At 38.6% G+C, this 23,858-nt stretch overlaps 1 long non-coding RNA gene across 2 annotated transcripts; it reads right to left on the reverse strand.

Annotated features, from left to right (window-relative positions):
• Positions 1–229: 229 nt before the first annotated feature.
• LOC121068673 lies at positions 230–20,959 on the reverse strand. Of its 2 annotated transcripts, none has more exons than XR_005819024.1 (5): positions 20,797–20,959; positions 18,670–18,751; positions 18,134–18,232; positions 2,920–3,098; positions 230–959 (listed from the first exon to the last, which is right to left on the reverse strand). It is a non-coding gene; the product is annotated as an uncharacterized LOC121068673 (long non-coding RNA). The 2 variants fall into 2 exon arrangements; XR_005819025.1 differs by lacking the exon at positions 230–959 and adding an exon at positions 2,049–2,118.
• Between the last annotated feature and the right edge of the window lie 2,899 nt (positions 20,960–23,858).

Here is a 23,858-nt window from a genome sequence, read left to right on the forward strand (position 1 = left end):
AACTGAAAGTTGGCCAATTAGTTCTCAGGGATCAAGAAGGCAGCCTATGTATATGTATAAAAATGATGGGGCAGAGGGAGGGAGGTACCTATATAAGTCTTGTGGGTTTACATATTTCCTTCTTGGTTTTGTTATAACTCCTATCTCAGTAAACATTTCTACTTGAAAACAGTAATCATGATCCATCTATGAGTTGTTTGGTTTTCTTTTTTTTTTTTTTTTCCCTTGACTGACCCTTTTTGATTCTTTTAAGTGTTCTCATCTCTTCCTTTGGAAGAGTTCTGTTGTCTCACACTGCTGAGTGGTGTCTTGTCTATGCTACATGTATCTCTGATCTATTTATTTATATAAGCAGTTATTGACAGTATAAGATAGCCCACTCATTGTGGGCTACAAAGTCTTTCATAAAATGAAACTGAAAACAGTGTTATTCAACATACCAAGAATATGAATAAACTTCTGAGTTCAAATAAGCTTATTGTATTGTTTCCTTAGAAGCTTAGTTTATTTTTTCATGTTCGGTTTTGTTGCTTGTACATACTACTGCTTGTACATGGAAGATCTTAAACTGAAAAACATTTGCAACTTAGTTGTATCACAGAATCAAAAAACTTTCTTGTGTTCTGAACTTCAGTATTCTAAGTGCATTGGTTCAAATTGAGAAATTCATGTTTCATGATACCAGTATAAGCTTTCAGTTGCAGTAATACCAGCCACTCTGAAAAGTTAATTTGCAAGTTTGTTACAGAAATGGAAGATAAAAGAGCAGCAAAAATTCTTATCTTCATGCAAAAGGCCAGGATGATCAACAATACTGAGACTCCTAAGCATTTATATTGTCTGTACCTGATGTAGCTTTTAGAGGAATTTTAAAAAGACCATTTCTAGCTTCAACATTCTTTTCCAGTTTGGGAGATTTCTTCTTTAGCAGTGTAATTTGTAACTCTTGATTTAGCTTCCTGAAGTTAAAAAACAAACAAAAGTTCACCATTGTATTGAAGAGTTAAGTCATGTACATTAATAGAATTAGTCCTGAACAATAGATTTATCATTATCATTATTTTAGTTATATTACCTTCTTAAAAATACTTTAGTATTTTGCTACTTATTTAAGTCGGGGAAAAAAACGCAGTATTTGCAGAAGTAAGCATTTTCACAGAACTCATTTAATTTGAACTGGAAAATAGATTTAAAAGCTGTTTTTAAGTCAAATCTGAGTCCTAATATTTCCATTTATTAAACCAGTCTAAATGTTTGGAGCCAAGTACAACACCTGCCCCTCTTGTGAGCCAGATTCCACAAGGATGGGAGCTCATTCCCAGGGGGGCTCCCTTGACTGGACTGCGTATCCTGTATTTGCGTAGGATGCCAGGAGTGCTTCCCTCTGGTAATGCTCCGGGGATTTCATGAATGGGTGCAGCACGGGAGGGTGGTTTGTTGCGGGCATCTGGCAGAGGTGGTCTCTGCCATGTGAGCTACAGTTCTGATAAGTCAGAGGGGCACGATAAGAATAAAAATGAATACCGAAATGACCTGGAACACTTTGTGTCATTCCAGCAAACTGAAATAACACATTTTAAGCTAAGAACATCAGTGTTTTAGCTGAGGGCTGCTTAAATCAAAACACATCTTGGCTATTGCAAGAGTGATGGGAGGGAGAGAGGGAGATTACTCCTTTTGGAAGGACCAGAAAGAATTCTATAACATTTTACCCTTGTTCAGAAGGGAGAAAATGTTTCAAAATTTGTGTGTTCTCATTTTTCATCAGACCGAATTCTAAGCAGACACCTAATGCTATCTTTTAAGGAAAAGGTATTAATTCTGTTTGGGTGAGACTATACACAGAAAGAAGAGTTGGAGACTCTACGTGTTGCTGTGTTTGGACCTGAATGCAAGGTCAAACCCAAATCTCTTTTCATTTGATCAGAAATAGCACAAAGCCTCCAAACCTGGTACAACAAGCTGATGTTCCCAGATTTATGGAACTGAAAGTGATGACATAGAATAAATGAGGACCAACGTACCAGCACTGGATGCTTCAGAGCTACCTCTTCAAGAGTTAGAGGCACAGCATTCATTTCACATGAGATTAAAGCACTAGATTTCTGATGCTGTGGACTGCAAGATATATCAAAAACTCCCCTTAAAAATCTTACTATAGACAATTAATTTAATGGACCTAATTTTAATGTCCACTTTATAGTGCTGTGTTTGCAAAACAATGATATTAGATATCTATTTTCTATTGTAAAACTTATTTCCATCTTTTCATTTAACTAGAACATTTCTTTATGGTAGTACAATATCACACATTCTCTCCCTCGACTGAAGCTAAACTACTAGTAAAATGTTACTTCAGAGTAACTAAACAAATTTATCTAAAAATGAGCTGTGAAAATTGTATTTGCATGCATCTCTGCATTCAAAGAAACTCAAAACCAGTTTCTTTTACGGGTACCAAAGTTAGCACAAATGGCACACATCACTGGAAGGTAAATATGTGCCTTACTCTGTTTGAAGAAATCTGGTTTCAAAATAACAGTTATGGACTTTTCAAAACATGCATCCTGGTTTGCACAGCAGGTTTTTCTCAACTTCAGAAGCAAACACCAGGATGTGATGTTCCGAATATTCACTTTCAGTATATCTGAAAGCTCACACCTACTTGTATTTGAATGTGTGATTACTTTAAGAACTACATTGTTCTGAATCACAGTTACAAGAAGGCATTTGGAGATCTTATTCTTTATAATAAATCTGATTTCTGCTTTCAGTCTGCATGAGTGAATATAGGCATTGCACTCAGGAGAAATATTATTACTCCTGTAGAAATAAACTTTAGATAGAGCTTCCTGCAAGAATGATTGTGGTCTAGAAAACAGGCTGATTCAATTCATTATGCAGAGAAAATGTACTCACGTTTCAGCAGTTCTGTTATTCTCATTTCTCAACTCATCAAAAACTTTGCACACTTTGGAAGACTCCTTGCAATGCTGTCCCAGCTGCTTCCTTCTGGACAAAACTGGAAGAATGTTTTCCTCTGTCTGTCTGTCAGTGGCACCATGTGATTTGTGTTCTCTTGGAAATAAATAAGTCACCTTGGGACAGGAGAAACACATAATTGTTTTAGATAATGAAAAACATTGCCGCACTTTCACAAGAGAGGGATACTGCATATGGCTAAAAAGCATCAGTTAACAACGTACTCAGAATTGAATGCATCATTACCTCCAGCTTTGGATAACATCTATTAGTTAACTAGAGCTATCCACCACCTTTGAGCCTAGATACTGGTTTTACACTGGAATTTTTGAATGAAGAAGTATATTTCTGCCAGTTACTATGGTGAGATTCATGCCTAACTTAGAATTGATTCCTTGTGAGTAACAGGGTGGGTAAGTGAGAAGACTCTGCAGAGGTACTTGCCCACTTGCCCAGCATAAACATTCTACTGCAATGCCTGTCCTTCCCCAGAAACCACAGGAGATGAGACATTTAATGCAGATACTTAAAAATAGGTAAGGTAAATCCTATCAAAATTAACCATTGTTCTGTGTGGTTTGTTTCAATAGAGTAACACTTGGAGCTAATACCTACACATTGCTCATTAAGCTCACAACATAAAAGAAGTAATCAGAGGAAACATGCAGGAGAAGCTTGTGAAAGAACAGTGTTTAAGGGCTTTGGTTTTTAAGAGCCATACATCCATGAATTCAGTAAAGATGTCCCATAATCTGAGATTACCAGAACCCATTCTTGGGCTTTGCTGGTTTTGATACTTTACAGTAAAATAACAGCTAACAGAGGGAAATATTTATTTAGTTATAAATTGATTTTCTTTTATTGCTTAAAATAACGGTTCCTATTTTAATCAAATGTCTATCATTCATATAGCAAAAAAAAAAAAAAAAAAAAAAAAAACAGATGTTCATTTGGAACAAAATGGGTCTTTACTCTCAGATTTTCCCTTTGGCTTTTATGCATTTCATTAGTAGTATATAATCAGCATTTCCTTTTGTGGTAAACCATACAATTCAGAGCTTACTCCTGGTCTTACTACGGTTATAGATTCATACATGCAAGCTGGTGTTCTCTTAGGAAATTAAGCCTCACTTTAAGTTTATTATTTTTCAAAGGCACAGCACCCACAGCTCGTTTCTTGCCACCTAGGATCCTGATAGCATTTGCTTGGAAGGCTTATCTCTGCACATTAGGTATCAGTAGATATAAATCCCCTGCTTTAAAGCCTACAAGATATAAAAAAAAAAAAAATCTGATTTTTTTCTTTTCCTGGTTAATACTTGAGAATACAATATTTCTATGTAGGGTAACAAAACCAGGAAATTTACATCAAAAAACTATACAAAATTTATAACTTTGTGCTTTTGGTCAATTTCATTTAATTTATATCTGCAGAATGGAGACAAGGGTGACACCATTAAATGGAGGCACAACCAATCCACCTGATTTGGCCATAGTTACCACGTAGGGAGAACTGTACTTGGTTCTCCTGTTCACAGAAAATCCATACAGAACAGAGAGCTGTTGAAAACAGATGTGAACTCCTGCCCCTCCAGTGTTCTGTGCAGATACACCATCAACTGTACCAGAAGTGCAATTTTTTCAAAGAATCTTTTAAAATAAACCTTTTGGTTAGTTTTAGCTCTCATGAGAACAAGTGCCAGAGGGCATTCAGGCTGCAGTCCTTGTCTGCCCCCAAACCGCCACTCAGTATTACCAGATTTCTGCTGTGTCAGTCTTGAGCTCAACATTATGGCAATTATACCAAACTGCACAATGGATTAAAAGGATTAATTCCCATGTGCAAACAATCTGCCTCTGATATCTAGCACTCATCTGTCTGTCTGCTACAAGCTTTCACTATGAAGCAACTTGTTTTAGTTGCCCCAACACACATACTTGCATGTGTCCCCTGTCCCCCACCCTAAAGCAATACTTGGGAAAGGTTCTCTAGTCCTTATGTCACCTTGTAAACCCTCCATTAAAAAACAAAACGTGGAAGAAAACTCATCATTTGATTACTAACCACATCATGGACGCTGAAATGATTTTCAACAGCTGCAAACTAGTTGTTTTGCTCCAGCCACCTGTTCCAAATAAAGAAATATATTCGGAGAAAAACAATAAAGTTCATCAGTCTTCAAAATATAAAGAAGGTGCTATCGCTACTGCCAAATCACTGTCCGTTATGCAGTACGGCATCCCTGGGATCTAACTGTGGAACTATCCTGAAAAACCGCACCTCTGCACATACTTCCAGGAATGGTTCTCTATCAGCGTTAGAAGCGGTCTGCTGCATTTCTGGAGGACTGGGGCTCTTGTACCATGAAACCAAATGCTTCAACAGAGCTCAAGTATGGAAACAGCTTTTTATTTTTTCCCCCCTCAGAGAATAATACAACAACCAGGTATAAATTTTAAATAACTTAGCTTCCTAAAGTTGCTCATCATCTTAAGGAGACAACAGTACTGTCAGGAAAGCCATTTGTATTTCTAAGTGTTTGTTAGAAGTTTGAGAAAGGTGTTTGCCAGGAGGTCCATCAGCTTCCTAATTACGATTGTGGTTCCATAAGGAGAAGACTGTTTTAGTCACAATAAATGCAGTTATCACTCTGATCCTCCAAATTCACGTTCCTAGATCAATATGCATTACATTTCTATTTTATTGCTCTGGTAATTGAAAAAAGGACTTTGAAATGGGAATACAGTGATCTAATCAATATAACTGGGATTTTCTTTAAGTGTTAATGTGGTCTTCTGTCTCTAAGACATCTGAGTCAAACAGCAACATCTTCATTCATACAACACAGAGCATGAAACACAGCAAATTTACAACCTTGCTTTGCTAAAATTTATTGTCATGTGTGGGAAAATAAAGCTGAAGTTCAATCAGCTTTTTATATACATACTGGTTTGTCTCTTTCTTCTATTGAGTACATGGTTAACATGGGAGCAGTACAGTCAGCTTATTTAATGATCAGTGGTTTGTGAATTTATTTTGCTCCATCATTTGGGTATTCACTGATTACCAACCATGAATAAAACCTTGCCATCATTTTTTCAAATGAGGAAACCACAAGAAATGCTTGTAAACAAATGTTAGTATAACGTCCTAAAATTCGACAGAAACCTGTTAAATGGTGGAGCTCTTTGCTATCTTAAATAAAACTCAGAATACCTGAAAAGTCTTAACATAAGTTAAAATTTAATATCTTCATATATGACAGCAACTGACCTCCCACGTGATACCATACTAAGAAAAGCAAGGTGATACATATGATGCAAGTAAAAAAGACTCCTTTCATGTTGAAAGCAATCCTTACTCCTTTTAGGCATTCTGCACTGTAAGTAAAAATATTATAAACTGTGATTATTATAAGCTTTCATTATTACAAATATTATAAACTATGAGCTTACTTAAAGGAGTTTTCATATTCAGACCAACTAGGAGAAAAATATTGTCTTTAAAATTCTGTATAACTCTTGATATTTAATGACTATTCAAATTCCTGAAGTCATTTGATAAAGACTTGAATTAGACTCAAAAATACCATAACAACAACAACAAAAATCCGAAGTAAGAAAAACATGGTAAAATTACAGTTTTCCATCACCTTGAGATAGCACCAGTGATGTTTAATGTTGTTTAACAAATATTTTTATATTATCTTTATGAGAACAGTGTTTAACTTCGCCTATTCTGATGACTGGTTCAGTAAGCAAACATGACTTGTCACTACACTGCTATCATTATTTCACTGTGTGACTCTCTTATACAGCTAATGTTCAGCTTGTAATTTGCAACAAATAGATAAACTGATATGAATGAATTTGAATAACAATTTTTATTTGCAGCAGTGTTAAATTTTTGTGTGTGTATGCCCTAGCCAATTCATCGAGTTCTTAACTTTGCTTTTCTATATTAATTCAGCAGTTTTCTTGCCTCCTGAAGGAAATGTATCTAGTAAAAAAAAAAAAATAAAAAAAAATCAAAAAGCTATTTTGTTTCTAACAAGTCATTATATGACTTCAGGACCAACTGTAAGCTAAGGCCACAGGAGTTAGGCTTTGGAAGGCTTCAGGAATCTTAATGCAGGAGCCATTTTTAATATATAATTAACCGATGTTGATGACTCATTACACAGCACCTTCTGTTCTGTCTTCCGCTAGAGTGAGCCTAATGCAACTGGTAGAATTGTGTAGTAACATGAGCAGAACTGAACCCAGACCACACACTTGGGGGGCCGCTCAGCTAAACACTAAAGGCAACTGATTACAGCATCATGTGCAATAGTGTTTGTGTCCTGCAGGTAGTGATAGGCAAGGAGTGACACTGAATAAAACCATTGGATTGGAATTGCAAATGAAATCAGACACAGTAGTGTAGCCTGATGTCATCTTTGGAAATAATCTATAAAATAATAGGCTGGTGTATCCAAAATAATGTTGAAGAACTGGCTTGACATACTACAGCCCTGACCCTTCAATAAGCCTGCAGCTACCTGGAGTCTTAAAGACTTCAGTGACTTGTTTATGCAGAACTCCTTGCAGAGCCTGATAAAAATAAACCTCTGCTACAAAGAACAACAGAGAGGGAAAGCGCTGCTTAGCTTTCATCTGGAACTTGCGTCCTCTGGGCTGTTTAAAGTTGCATTCTGCAGGTAGCGTGGCATAACCACATGTAGCAACCTACAGATTTAAATACACACAGCACTAGTCCTGTGAGCAATTGTACAGACTTTGATATGACTGCTCATGTGCACAGCATCTTTGCATGAGTGGGTAAAGAGAAAATGGTCCCACATTTGCTTATTGAAATATTTCTCCGTTCACCTTTGAATCCAAATTAAAACAATCTTTGAAAGGGGTTACTAAAATCCTCCCACTCTTGCCTGAATTCTTTCACTTTTTGCAGTAAGAGAGCGTGTCCATTGTTAGTAGAAACTCACACTTTTTCATAATTTTGTCCTTCAAGCATCTGAATAGACACCCAGGTGGGGACGATCAGGACTCGTGGGAAATATGGAGTTAATGTAACCCAGGCTTGCTGCCATGAATAGGAAATAGCTTAACCCTGCAGTCAATTTGCCTAATTGATTAGAAGCCTGATTGCATCCCTGAAGGGCTAGATCCCCTGAAGGGATATGCATGCGCAGAGACAGCGAGCTTACATGGCAGCTTACCAGAAAGGGAACCCCAGTGCTCCTGGAAGCTGGGCTGCAAAATAATTTTTCACTCACCAATTTGGGAACAGAGCTCTTATCTCTCCAGGATATTCCCAAGCACAAAACCAGCTTGTAGACTTGGAGAGGGGGCTCACAAGAGAAATCTAAGTGCTACCTCCTACACATTGCTGACAAGCCCAGCTGGCACAGAAACCAGCCAGTGTGAGGACACTCAGCCCCCTGCGGTGAGGCTTTCCAGCAGAAGAAATGTTTTGCCCACCCAAACATCCCCATCTGTAAACAGTAAACCACAGAGCACGGTTTAGTTCTTTAGTCTTTTCTTCTCTTTCATTTCTCAAGAGTAAACCGAAATGCTTTGAGTGACAGAAATCCTAACGCTCGGCAAGCCTCCCCATGAGTCTGAAACAACCTGAGTGGCTCTGCAGTTCCCTAATCAGCTTAGTAAAGTTGACTTGTGAAGCCTAGTGGCAGGAAGTAGTTTATAGTACAGTAACTCAGCCCATTGTCTGGGCTTTTTCAGCTTGGCTTCATTACTATTACCATGATAAAGACCAGCGTGTTTTTTTTCTACTTCCCTTTTGCCCCTTCAAGTCTCTACTTGCTCTTGACTTTTCTGAATTTCACTTTGATAGTTTGACACCTTGGTTGTTCTCCCAGACAGATATAATTACAAGAATTCAAATAAACCTTTTTTTTCAGTGGTGGTGTTTTTTCTGTTTTCAAGGGAATGAGTGTGCGCGTTGGTAACAGAGATGCCATGAAGATTTGCCTAGAGAACTCACCTCCTCCTGAGTTTAGAGTGGGTCTTCTCTGCAATTCAGAGAGCCAAGAAAGCTGTGGCTGTGGGACATAATCCAATATTCAGGTTTCTCATAAAAGAGAAATAGCGTAAATTAAGTGAGCCCAACAGGATAAATAGGGATTGCAGCCTGCCTACTATGTTTCAGTGTGCAATGGTCCGCCTTCATCTAATCAAATCTTGCAGCTCTTAACTTTAGGAAGAATTTGACAACAGTTTAAATTTAAAGAGGAAGAAAACCTGCGTGAAGGCTCATTCAAAGCATCACACAGTGAAACAGCATGGTGGCTTACACTCTCCTTTCTATCTACTCATTCAGCACTGATTTGAAAGAAAACACCAATTTTTTTTTTTTTTTTTTTTTAAATTTCCCCATCATTTGCTGGGATTCCTGTGCAGTCCCCAAACCAAACGTAACCTGGTCGCCTTCACTTGTAGGACTTAGTGATTCCATGTTGCTTGGGCTGCAAGGTACCAAAAGAATAATAAACGTATTTCTGTGGCCCCACGTGAAAAGTTCTCTCTCTGATCACACATCACAGAATTCTGTTGCACTTCCCTGAGAGTGAAAAATGAGTCATAACACCAGTTACCGTTTCACCTGAGAGTGGCTTAAAGAGATTCCCCTTTATGTCACTACAAAAAAAGGGCAGTCAGCTGCTAAGGGCAACAGAGTCATCACCCAATCTCTAATTCAGAGTAAACAGGAAAACTATGGTGGGGATGAGACTTTTACTCTGGTGACATTCATAAATCCCTGGGAACTACGACACATGGGAAAAGTGACCCTAGATTCAATGGAAGAATTATTTCTCTTATCTCCAATTCAACATCTAGTTCTGTTACTGGACATACATTATTAGGAAATGGGGTTGTATTTCTACAGAAAGATGGATCTTGTTGCTTTTCATCGAACTACTTCCCAACTCCTTATTTTTTCCTAGGCCATCATTCCTTGCACATCCATACATTTCACCATTGCAGCTCCTGATTTAGTATTATAAGGATTACTAATAGAACCAGTAGACAGTTTTAGTCCTTTGGCAAAGTATATTACTATATATTCCTCATATATTAATCTTAGAGTGAGTCCATAATATATCATACAGTGACCTGGGTGACTGAGTAGTGGATGCATTTATTAAATCTGTGAATGACACCAAGTGGGAAGAGACTACCAGGAAGCTGGGCATTGAATTCAAAGTGATTCTGACAAACTGGAAGTGGCAGGCTATCCCAAGACAAATGCAAGATAGTGCACGCAGGCAAGAATAATCCACTATATGAAGATAGACTGCAAAACAGATGGTTAGATAGTGAACTCTACTGAAAAGAAAGCTACAGAAGGCTGCAAGCATAGCAAAGCCAAACACTGGAAGAGTAATTAAAAATCTGAGCCCAGCCTGGAAATCACAAAGCATTACCCTTCTATTACATGCTGCATTACTGCTTCAAGGGCAGTACTGTGTCCAGTTGTGTGAAAGACATTTCAAGATGGATATAAAACAGTTGAAAAGAACAATGAAGATGAACAGAGGTCTAGAAAATATAGCTAAATAAAAAGGGCTTAGCTTAGAAAGACTGAAGGCTACTGCAAACCTGCAGAAATAAAGTTATAGTTTATCTATTTATTTTGTCATTCCAAGGGGAAAAAATACAAAAAGAAATAGGTTTAAGCTGTAAGGAGGAAGGTTTAGGTTCCAGGTTAAGAACTATATTTTAAATTTAAGGAGTGGGGGCTCTAAGTCTAAGTTTGACAGGAACACCAGGACCCCCAAAAGTTAGATAAGCATCTGTCAGAAGTTAGTAGGTGTTATCTGGCTGCACCGGGCAGGGGAATGGACTAGATTATCTTTTCATGAACCTTCCAGTTCTGATTCCAATAAACTAGTAAGCCTAAAAAAAAAAAAAAAAATGCTCTTAATATTTGCTGTTAATATTTTCTGAAACCCTCATCCTTTCAAAAACTGAAGATTTTGCCAGTATTTTCATAAAAAAGATAGTACCTTCGCTCACAACTTTTTAATTCACCTATATTCTACCATCTTCTACAAAAAGCTGTCATGTTCATACTTTATTATGACATATCAGGATTTTCTTTTTATGCTAAGTAAATAATGCAACAACCAATGAACACTAGATAGAAATTTAAAGGTCACCAGTCTATAGAACTTTTCTATTTCTGAAAACATCATGAAGTCTACTTACAGTCACTGATCTTAAAATAAATTTTAAAAAATATCATCAGTCCTATACTGTGAGATGTATCACCTAGAAGGATACATCTGTCTGCATGTTCTTTTATGCTTTTCTGTTAACTTATACATCCAGAGACAGAAAAACAAACACCAATGAAAAACACACAAATATTATACTCTATTAAACATAGATTATGTAAAAATAAATATTGTAGACTAATTCACATTACTATTTTTTTCTGTCTGATATACAGAATTATGTATTTCAACTACAGCTTATAAACGAGTTAAAACATTATTTAAAATTTTCTGTTTAAAAACATCACAAAAAAAGAAAGACTTCAAAGTATTTTTTAATTTATACCAACCACCTGCGTATAATACGACACAGTTTGGTGCTCCCTTTCCCATTCTTCAAAGTTTTTAAACACACTGGTACACTGGACCTGATTCAACTCCTGGCTAAAGCTGAAACATTTCTACTGGATTCTGTAAATTGATACCAATATCCAACGTGATTTTTTCTCCTTTTTTTTTTTTTCTTTTAAGCAGAGGACAGACCCAGGCAGACTACTACAGTTACAAATCACAATAAAATTTTACGTCATTGACACCGCAACCTTGGACTTTACTGTGAGATCACCCTGCACTTTACAGCAGGACAGTAACAGAACAGTAGGTCATTTTGTTGCCTCTTTTTTTTTTTCCCCCTTCATTCTGAAAGATTTTTTTTGCATCTCCGATACCTTCCCAAATAAATTTCCCGAGGCTTGATCAACATTTTCTGAATGTAATCAGGAATTGAATGCATTTTCTTTTATTCACTTGATACAATTTCTCAGCCTGGTAGATAGCTCATTCAGTTCTGAATTATTAGTGTTATTTATTATTAAAATTATCAGTTAGGATATCTTTTGCATCTGCTTTTTTGGAGGACCTATTTGGAGACACTTCAAAATACATTTGCCTTCCTTTTTTTCTTTATAGTTTCAGTCTTCCGTTTGGAGTACTGACTACACATGAAGTAGAATGCCTTTGCCAAATTTGCAGCATGAGAAACATAAAATGTTTTGAACATTTAGATCTCGACACCTAGTGTAAAGCATCACTATCATTGCACAGGCAAGAATATGCAAATAATTTGAATACTCCCTACAAGAAAACCTTGATTTAATATCAACAACTATACATGCCTATATGGGCACATGTAGATTTCCTTATGCTTAAAGCCTGTTTTTTTGTAAGCATTTCAGTCCTCAGAAAAGTCCATCTTAGAAAAAACGCTGTTATGATTAGGACCTAACCCTAACAAACTATTAATGTAAAATGTACTTACTCTGATTTATTGTCTTGTAAATTAAATGCATGTAGTTCCTATATAGAGGACAACTACAATTTATATTTTCCCTTTATCCATTTCCCTAAACACACATTAATGCGAATAAAAAGTACAAAGAACATACTAGTTCAAAATGAACTTTTGGCCTCTTGAAGACAGGAAAGTTTGATTCCTGAGTGACTTCAATTCTTTTGCAAGACCCCTCAAATTAGGCTTTCAGCTACAGTAAAGAAAAACAAAAGTGACTTCCCAGAGCTAGCATGGATATTGACCAAAAGTTAACTCTACATACATTTATTAAAAAAATATAAAAAATTCTACGAATGTACCTAGGTGCATTATGAGTGCTATGGGCACGGTAATTACAAGTTTCCTGGCTAGAGTGTGATCAAAATCCTAACTTTTAAACACGGCATTCATGTAATTTTTCATACTTGAAAAATACAGAATTTAGCTTTAGTTTACACATTCCCAAATGGAATAAGCTCTTTTCCCTGATGCTAGCATATTAAGCTTAGCCCCAAAAAATAAAAAAATATTTAAAAGATAAAGTAATAGCCACAAACAAATGAAACCACACATTTAGCTTACAGTATTACCATCAGTATTTCCAACAAACCCCCACCCCTTCACATTCAAGCTGGTGGCCAATAGCTCAATGTACCTGAGACAGCTAATTAAAAAAGGAAGTGGTCAAAGTCATGCTTTTTTGTAAACTTCAAAGGTGATGCCTCTCCTTCCTCCTCTTTACATTTTACTGTCTGGCTTTCTACCCATCCTGCAGCTGTTAGCGGAGCCTGTGTTTCATGGCGTCAAACCTGCCTCCTCACGGTCCATAAAGTTACAGCAGGGATCGTGATACGCAGGTGTGGAAAAGACAGAAGTGCAAGAAGGGCCCGTTAATGATTTTTCTGGCACCCCATGCTGAGCTGCTGAAGAAAAGAGAGCAACTTGCAGAAGGCAAGTGACTCTTTGTTTGCAAAGGTATTCGAGATCATATTACTTCTCCCACAGCAAAGGTGTTGAGTTTTCACTTTAGGGGCTGTTTACAGAAATGATTCACCTTTTATACAGCTTTTAAAAAATGCTTTGAGGCTTTAATTGGACACATGATTTGTATCACACCAGTATGAAAATTCTTACTTTTCGTTTAACCCCCCATTAAATCATTTAATGATTGTACTCAGTGACAAGCAGCCAACTCTGATTATGTGACCTTAGCAGAGGAAAACAGAAGTCAAATCATCAGGGGTTCAGTTATGTCATAAGCTTTAATCTGGAACTCCTGCACCATTTAACCATTTACAATTGACCAATGAAGGGAGAGAGGACCAACTGCTAAAAAAAAGAAAGACAAAGCATAACAATTTGCCGTTCTTGTTGAAACGCATGAACAATTTAGTAAGAAATAACTAAAACTCTAAGCCTATGAAAATCACTAAAATGTCTGCTTTATTTTAAACACAGTTCACACTGTTGTCTGAATTGTACACAGCTGATCTGCAGGCTCACCAAAGAGCAATTTTAAATAACTCAAGCACAAGATTTGTAAAAATGGTGTCTGAAAGTAACAGATTACAGAAAATATTTCTGAGAGCACACAAGTGACACATGACACTGTGTTGTTCAGAATCGATGGGACTTAAACTTGCAGATCACTCAAGCACCAAAGCATGGCCCAGATTTAGCAAAATATTTAGTGACCAACTTGAACTAGTGCCTCTAGCTCCCACTAGGAGTTAGAGCCTGAATAGTTGTGTTTGGGCTTTAATTAAACTCCATCCCTGAGCCCCTAGTTAACCGTGGGACTTTCAGCACTTCTGCAGCCTCTAGGTCCTAGATCCCCTAGCACCCTAATTTTTAGATCTTTAGGCTTAAAAAGAAAAAAAATCAGTATTTTAAATCCAGGAAGTATTTTGGTGCTAGCAATTAATGAGGGGATAAAGACTGAGAAAAGCTGCTAGCAAGGAACATATTGTGAGGGGATAGAAGGCAGACTGAGGCAGACTAGTACAGACTGAACAATGTCATCTCTGTTGTTTATCCTTACATCATTTATTTACAATAAAAAATTAGCAAAGCAGGGATTTGTCTTCACATTATTCTGTAAGACAGCTACAATTGCTGTTGCTACACTCCTAAAAACAGAGCATTGCTGGGCACTTCCCGAAGCTCAAAGATGCAAGTTCAGTTCTGGAACTGCATATCCATCTACGCCTATGTGATGGATAGGCGCCCTCTGGCAAGCAGCAGTAGATGAAGTTCAGGCTCCTGACCTGTTTGGGTATTTTTTTTCCCTAATACTCAATTTCCCTGAACAGCCATTTCTGATGCAACAATCCCCAGAAACTCAAACAAAAGAAATCACAAACCTGAAAAAAAAAAAAAAAAAAAAAAAAAAAGGCTGACAATAAACGAGTTGGAACCAGGAGCATTATGCCTCTGCTACCACTTCAGCATTTGGTTGTGCTACTGAGTGGCATCTGAAGCTGTGAAATAGCAGGACGTTTCTTTTTAAAAAGGCCAGAGGGAACCAGAATTGACCCTGTTGTCTGCAACTGAAGAATTTAGTGTTTTTTTCCATGCCTGCAGTTAAAACTCTTACTCAGAACTAGCATTGCATAACTTTGCTGACAAACACGATCTGGATCAGGTGTCTGACCAAGGACGTTAGGGAATATTGTGATAAGTTTTGTGCTGCTCTGACAATTCTGACAACAGAGGCTGGTATATGTCAGATGCTGTCTCTCCTCTCTTCCACTAATAGCTGTGGAAACTTCAGCATGGAAATACAACACAAACTGCTCATCCCAGGACTCCACAAAGGTGGGTCTGTATCCAAAAACAAACAAACAAAAGCAAAACAAAAGTAAAGTTCAAAACCTCAGGACCAACTGACAGAATAGCACAGCACCAACATAGAGAAAGAGATATAGTGAAGGTAACAACTCTATATGTGTCTATATGTGTTTTGTTAGAAACTTGTTTCCCAGCTGCCAGAAGAAAGAGTACGGTGAGCTCATGAATAACTGCTTTTGAAGGTTCCCTTGATGGCCAGACTAATCTTTAGCTATCCATCCTGCAGCAGACTAATATCCTCTCCTTCTGTGTGAGCAGATACGTTTTAGCAGCAAAGTGTGAGAAACGAAATCTTTTAAACTCAACAAATCTCAGTACCATTGGCTTTACTCTTAGAAGCCATCTAAATTCCATGAACTGGCCTTTCTAATGATGTCTGCAATGCCCCCAAAGTCTTTCCAACCACAAGTCATATTGCCCAACTCTGGAGGGCTGAGACAGTCTTTTGTGGTCTCAGAAGAAAATTAAAAAATGCATGTTAGAAATTTAAAAGTTGAGGGAGATTGGGCATGGTGGGTGGGTATTGCAGAACGCCATGGTAAATTTTCTGCTCTGCCTCAGGTCTTTTCAGTGGCCCAGGCATGCTATACAGTCTTTTCATACCACAGTTCCTTTCTCTTATGGGGACATTACGTAACACTCATGTCACAACAAGGGGTTGCAATGAAACAAGCAAGCAATCATAAGGACCATGAGGTGCTCAAATATTAAAATAATTGAGGCAATAGATGCATCTTAGATTGATTTTTTAGGTTCTGCTTTTCTCTAAAATTCTGCGATTCTTTATTCTGAGATTCCCGATTTTTAATTTTTTTTCTCCTTTTTCTCTAGGTTCTACCAGCCACAGCGAGTGCCACCAGCAGCACCCTGATTTTTGGTGCATTAATGCCCTTCAAAATGCCTCGGATCACAATTTGACAAAGCTGACTATTAGCCTCAAGGAGTAGGCATTGCACCTCCAGGCGTGCTCACCTTTCCTCCGCCAGCAATTAAGGACACTGGCTTCACCTGTTGAACATCCAGCTGGGACCACTCTGTAGGGTTTTCCCTGCCAGCCATAGTTCTGCCTTCCCCAGCACAGCTAAGGGCAGTGGCAGCTGCAGCTCCCAGCCACGAGCTACGTGGGGATGAGTTGTGCACCACAAACAGCGTGTACTGAAGCCTTACTAAATCCTACAGGCTACATAATATTCATCAATGCTGCATGCTGGCAGAATAATGTTGGTTCCTGTTGCCATCCCTCCTCTGTATCAGAGTACTGGTGGGATACATTTTGACTTAAGTACTTTTGTGGCATCAAACTTGGATTTCTGCAAGCTTGTTCATATTATTCCAACATTAAATTCCAGTTAAATTCTCATGACATGGGCATTCTTATTTTGAAATCAAAGGCTTTAACCCTAAGGCTGAATGAGGCATAGCACAATGTGGTGCAAGGTTAAATATCCACTTTGAACCTGAACAGAGCACCAGGCCAGCCAGGCTATCCTGCATCTTGTTCTCTGCATAAGCTAGTAGGGTTGGTTATAAGAAATTTCCAGTACACCCTCATTTTCCTAAATGTGTTTACAAACTTTCAATTACAAATATTTGGGTTTTGCGTTTTTTCCTTGAATTCTAACTGGCCAGCTTATAACCAGAAAAAGTATACAGCTACAGACAAGTTTGTGCTTTTATTTTTAAATTGAAGTATTATTTTCAAAACTGTAACAATTTTAAAATTAACAAAATGCTGAAAGCACGTGAAATTTAACAGCAAATCAAAACACTGTGAAAAATCATCAGAGTTCAAATGGGATATAAATACATCCTATTTCTTAATTTTCCCTTTTTTGTCAATTCTAATCAAAGAAATACTAAAGAACATTAAAAACTCAATAAACCTATGATAATATGACAATGGCTAAATCTTGTCTGAGCTGGCAAACCACAGAGAAATACGGGAGGAATTCTGAGTGAGCGGCAGGAGTGAGAAGTGAAACTGCGAGCCCGTGAGATTGTGATCAAAGGGAACAAGGGCTCCCAGGCATGGTGAGCAACAGTGTTACTGTCCTAGAGAGATGACCGAAGAAAATCTGTAGCAAACAGGGTCCTCTTTGTGCTACATTTCCCCCAGCACTGTTCAGAAGAGTAGATTTTTAGCTATGTCACGATATCTCATTTCAGCCTTCTTAAATTCACCTGGTTATTTCAAATGATGTCCCAAACTCTGCAATACATTTCACTATGCACTGGGTGTAAATACAACACCAGATACAACCACATTTTGTGGACAGTCCATGCAACTGGATGTTCAGAGACTTGACGAGCTGATGTTTGAAAAATATTTCATCTAAGAAACCTTGAAAGGCAAATAACACAGCACCACATTAGTAAGAAACAAATTAACCAGCTTTCTCTTTTTTTCCTGTTGTCAACAACTACAGTCTCTATACATCAAGTAAACCACTTTCAGTCTCAGATGATCATTGTGTTTTAAAGCAATAATTAAGGGCGTTCAATTTTTAACTACAAGGAAGCCAGCTCTTGAGAACTCTGAAGCCAATCTTAACCAAACCACCCACTGACATGAGTAACTCTGCATAACAATGGTTATCAAGGGCAACTCCAGTAAGGCCACTGGAAAAAAACACCAACAACCATGGCCTTTTTTTTCATATATTCGGCTTAGTAACCATACAGAGAAATTCATCTGAAAGGACCCAGCGAGGGCTGGGATTTTCACACTCACCTTAGGAAATATTTGATTAGTTTCTTTTTTGGGCTTTGTGTGTTTACAATGACGAGGTGGATGTTGGCAGCATACCGATCCCTCTGTTTTAGCTGAGCGCTGTGAGCAGAAGAAACAAATCAAAATCAGGACGTGTTTTCTAAATAAGATATTCAACTCACAATGGTGTATTTGCCCCTAGATACGCCATCTTAAAGTGCACCTTAACCTGGAAGAAGGTAGCTAACAAAACAAGTAGGACTGTGTTAGAGATTATATCAGGTCAAACTCCATTGCTTGGGGGGGGGGGGGGGGGGGGGGGGGGTTGGAAGGAAGATTCCTGAAGATGACCACATTCTGTTTTTTTTTTTTTTTTCCCATACATACTTCTCTTCCCTTATCCTACATTTTCTTTCCATTAGGTTGGATTCTGATCTCATTTACTCCAGTGTAAATACAGAATAAATGCTTCAGTGTCAGTGGAATGGGTGCAGCTTTACATGAGCATAGCTGAAGCAGCCCTTCCACTATCTCTCTCAGCCAAAACAAGAAGTTACCAGCTAAAGTTGGTCCTGTCCCCCCTTCGTAGTATTTGTACAGCTGTGGTAAGCCAGATCAGGAAACCAGCTCAAAAGTAACCTGAAGGGGAAAGAACAAAATAAAACGAGTGGAGCAGGGAGATGATTTTCCTCCACATCTGCACCAAGACCTGCCTCCCGCATGGCCTGCGTATGCTCCAACAGCAGCACAAGCATGGGTGATCTTGGGGAGACACCTTTCCTTTACACAGCACATACTTACATCAATCCAACATTATTGTGAAACTACAGTCTTGGTCCAGTTTGCAATTAAAGAGGGCAAAACAGCAGAAAGAACAGAAACACTTAAAAAAGTGGTTGTGTTTGACCTCTCCGAACTGGCTCACTTTGGTGTTAAACATGCACTAGCAAGAGACCAAGGATAGGAAGGGAGAGCAGGACTTGGAAGCAATAGTCATTATATCAGTTTAGCTGTAGCACCAACCCATCACTTACAACATCTGTGGTATGCTGGTTGTTAATAGCAAATAAATGAATAAATAAAAACACTCTTTAAATGATTTTTTGATTTTATTTTTTCTTACTGGCTAGGAAATTATTATGGTTCTGAGATCTTTTGTGAAGGGCAGCTATACGTGAAGATACAAGATCTGGCTCAGGGACCAAGAACTGAAACACAAAAGCTTGGAAACAGAGATTTAAAGCCTTGCCAGGCCACCTTACCCCTTTCAATAGGGAGAACCAGAAGAATAAAAAAGAGGACGCTATTAATCTTTATGCAAAAGTTGTTCTGATGGAACCTTAAACAATGTTCTTACTCTAGGTGGTTATTACACTTCCATGAGGCCTACAGTAGTTCAATTGTATTGTTTCACTGTTCTTTCCAGATATCTGCTCCATCTGCATCAAATCACTGCTGGTTAAGCAGCTGCTCCTTGCAGCTCTTGGAAACACTGTGCTGGTGTTCCAGAAATGCCTCATCCTGGCCCTGCTGAAGACAGTGTAAAAGTAAGGTATTTGCACATTTTCACTTCCAGGCACAGGCCAACAGTGCAAAGGTTCATGACTGAGGCAACAAAGGAAACTCCAGCCATGACATAGGTTGGATTTGCATCAGTTGATGGTGAGTTTTGAGCAAAACTTTGTGTCAATGCCTCTAACAATTTAGAATTCCTCAAATAAGAGCGTCTAGTACAATGATTTACTAAATAAAAATAATGTATGCAGTCAGCATTTTGTGAGAATTTAGGTTGGCAGTAGCTGGGCAGATGCAATACACTTTGATTTTATAATGGATCCCATATAAAATTTCCCTATGAATTTCTGAATAAAGATGTACTTGACAGCAGATTCAGAACTGCTATGTCTAGACAGGCAAGTTTGACCAGAAAAGATCCTGAGCAACCTGATCTAGATTTGAAGTTGGCTGTTCTTGGAGCAGAGGTTGGACTAGAAACCTTCAGATGTCCCTTGCAACCAACATCTTTTCAGTGACTTTGAGTGCACAAAGCAGTGGATTTGATCCAGTCACCTCAACAGAGATGCCCTGCTTTATTTCAGGTGACATCCTGAAAGATGCATGGCGTAATGTGGCATTGCAACTACCTGGGGTAACCCTAAGCCATCTCAGAAGGAAGTAGGTGTCTACACTCCAGAAACTTGCTGCAGCAAGCCTGCCAGCCCTCTGAACAGGCCCTGTACTGAAACATGGTTTCACATTGGCCTTGCACTAGGCCACTCTACTTGTTAAGGCACCTCAGGGCTGTATGAGGTACACAGGACAATGTCAATGTAGATACACAGCTTTCAGGCAAGACCTAGGTCATATCTGCAGCTGCCATTGAGCATGGTGGAGATGAAAAGTGTCTGTCCACACCCATGCATGTAAACAACCCCAGAGATCACAAATGGTGGTGTGTTTGCTTGGTTTTGCTGTTTAGTTTGGTTTTGTTTTAATCAAAATAAAACCCACCATTCATTTGGCCTGTCCCAAGAAAAACACCAGTGTGTGGCAGTAGCCCTAGACTGTTCTGTGACCCAAAAGGAAATACAGCATTGCCTCTGCATAAGATTTTAGACAACAAAATTGCTGTGATGATGAAGAGGTGGAAAAGGCAGGCCATTGCAGTCATCTGGGTTACTTACTTGAATGGGTCAGGCTGACAGCAGGCCCTGTGGTACAGCCCCACTCCTTGCTGGAAGACAGGAATGCAGGCCTTACCGGCAGAGCTGGGAACTACTCTGAAAAGGAGGCTGGGGATCATAAAAGAGGAGAAATGCATCAAGGGCTCCTGATGAGGTCCTGAGAAAAGAAGGGCTGATGAGATCCTTAGCTGAACAGGAAAGAGGGTAACTAAGAGAGGTAAGAGGTTTTCCATCTCTGCACCCTGGTACTCCTGGAACATATTTCTGACTAAAAAAGTTACAAAAAAAAATCTGAGGTAGAAGATTGTGTTTGTCTTCCTTCTGACCCAATTTCTGATTGGCTGAAGAAAATATTGTACAGTGAGAGATTTTTAAAGTATAGTTAATTTAACTGATTGAAACAAAATGAAAACTGAATTGACACCAGGATATAAATATCTACACAGGGGAAGTATTCCAAATACTGAACCATGCCTGAAATAGGCGACAAAAACAACAATGAATGGAGGGCGGTATCAGAAAAAAACAGACAACAGAGCATAAGCTTCAAACATACAGCATCATTAACCACTAGTTGATTGCAAATTAGCAGCACAAACCAATGTATTTCTCATTTTTGTTGTCATCTAATCAAAACTGAATGCCACTTTCGACTAACTGTTTTGGCCAAAAATGGGTCATTGGACTCCCTATGTAAGAACTGGCAACATATAATGGACCCTTAAACAGGATACCAGGTTCTGTTTAAGGTGCTGGCCTTAAAATTTAATGAATAAATACAGGATGAGGAGATCAGGGAGAAAACATGTCTGAAGTTTTAAGTCTCCCATGACTATCAGGTTAAATGTTACGTAGTTACAGATTTTTCAAAATCACAGTCCTAAACACTTAGAGTCTTCAAACTGAAAGAGTCTTAGTCTGGAGTAGAGTTTGTGTGCCACAGACTATCTCCTTTTTCCAACTGCTCTAATTAAAGAAACCTACAATCAATCTTGTCTGTGTCTTTCTGACCATACAGTACAACACAAACTGCTATTGAGAGAGACAGTAACTACAAACATCCCAGTTACAGAAGGCAGATTAAGCAAGAGGCCAGCTGAGCAAAGAGAATGCCATACCAGCCTCCTGGCCTGGTGCCTGAGGTTAGCACTATATTGTACCTTGTAAACAACAAAGTCCTAGCACTTCTCTCCCTGCAGAATGCCAGCACAGACTGCACACAAGAATTAAAACAAGAAAGGGGAATTATTTCCAGAAACCTCCACAAGCATGCCCCCCATATTTCTTTGTCAGATGTACACTGTGTTACACAGCCTTAACTCAGAGTCATTCTATGCTTTACACGTGCGTATCCAATTTGACAAAACAAAAGCTAAGGAAAGCTCAGTCTCAGAGCAAAGGTGTTAAAAAGTCCCTTAGTCTTTATTAAAGTCTTGAGCACAGGACATAAGAACTCAACTTTTATTGATGTCTGGTTAAAAAAAAAAAAAAAAAGGAAAAAGGAAAAGGAAAATCTTACCCAAATGCTTAACTATTTTGCTTTAAAAAGGAAAATTGCTATGCACTCGTAACACAAGTAACACTTGCATTTGCTGCTTGCAGGAAACAAGGGGAAAAACACGACATTCAAAGACATCTATTTAACCTCCATAAAAGAGAAGTATGAGAGAGAACTGATTTTTGTGCTACTTGCCTCATGGTCCTGCAAGTCAATGCAGATCCCAATTATTGCTTCAGATCTGTTTCATGAGAGATTTTACACTCAGCAGGCAAAGTGTGCCAGCACTGGAGTGAGCAGTGTTATCGGGTGTTAGCTGCAGCACTCTGGTACATCCTCGAGAACTAGCACATCATTAGTGATACCTTCACAACGGAATGTGTGGGGCTTCGGTCCATATGCCAGACAAAACTGAGTTTGTTCTTAAGGAGAAAGAAAAAAAAAAAGTGAAGAATAACTTAATCCCCATTCCTGTAAGTGCTCCTTTTGCATTTGTTTTTAGCAGTATAACTGAGGTCCTGAAAAAAAAATAAAAAAATAAAAAATAAAGTTTTTGATAAAGTGATTCTGTATGCTCTTCTGTAAAAGTAGAAAAAACAAAAAGAAAAACAAGATGCATCTATTTATTTGGAAAGTGCTCTGAAAGAAAAATGTGCTGGGAATGTATTTTGCAGTGCAATATAGGGTATTATAGATACAAGGTCTGATTCTCTCATCTCTGCACCTTGGGTAGTCATTGCCACTTCCCTGAATTAGCAGCAGTTTACACCTACTTGCACTGATATAAATGACAACACAAAGACCAAGGTGATAGAAAGCAGGCCTGCAATGTATAGCTTCAGCCAAACACACCTGCAACCCTTCTACAGAGTACTGCGTCTAACTGTGTATTACAATAATGCTAATAACTTACATGGAACTACATACAATATGGATCACATTTTATACACTTGAGTTTGAGAGATCTGGCAGCGTCCAATGTTTTTGTATACACAAACAGTAAAATGCCCCCTTTCATATAGAATCAGAATATCCCGAGTTGGAAGGGACCCATAAGGATCATCAAGTCCAACTCCTGGCACCACACAGGTCTGCCCAAAAGTTTAGACCATGTGACTAAGCACACAGTCCAATCGCTTCTTAAATTCAGACAGGCTTGGTGCAGTGACTACTTCACTGGGGAGCCTGTTCCAGTGTGCGACCACCCTCTCTGTGACGAACCTCTTCCTGATATCCAGCCTAAACTTCCCCTGCCTCAGCTTAACACTGTTCCCGTGGGTCCTATCACTGGTGATTACATTCATATGTTACATTCTAAACACATTTTTTAGTGAACCAAGGATTTGTTCTTTGGTGCAGCTGAAGCCAAACCTGCTCACCCAGCCCGCACCTCGATGAAGAAATCGGTGAGAGTTCACACTGATAAAGGACTTGTCAACACAAGGCATCTCAGTTCCTAGAGAGCATTTTAGTTCCCACAGGCAAGTACCCATCCCAGTGACACAGCTTCAAGAATACACCACAAGCTACTACTAGGTTAAATATGGAACTCCCTGACCACACT

Source organism: Cygnus olor, chromosome 3, assembly GCF_009769625.2.
Source record: "Cygnus olor isolate bCygOlo1 chromosome 3, bCygOlo1.pri.v2, whole genome shotgun sequence".
NCBI lineage: Eukaryota > Metazoa > Chordata > Aves > Anseriformes > Anatidae > Cygnus > Cygnus olor.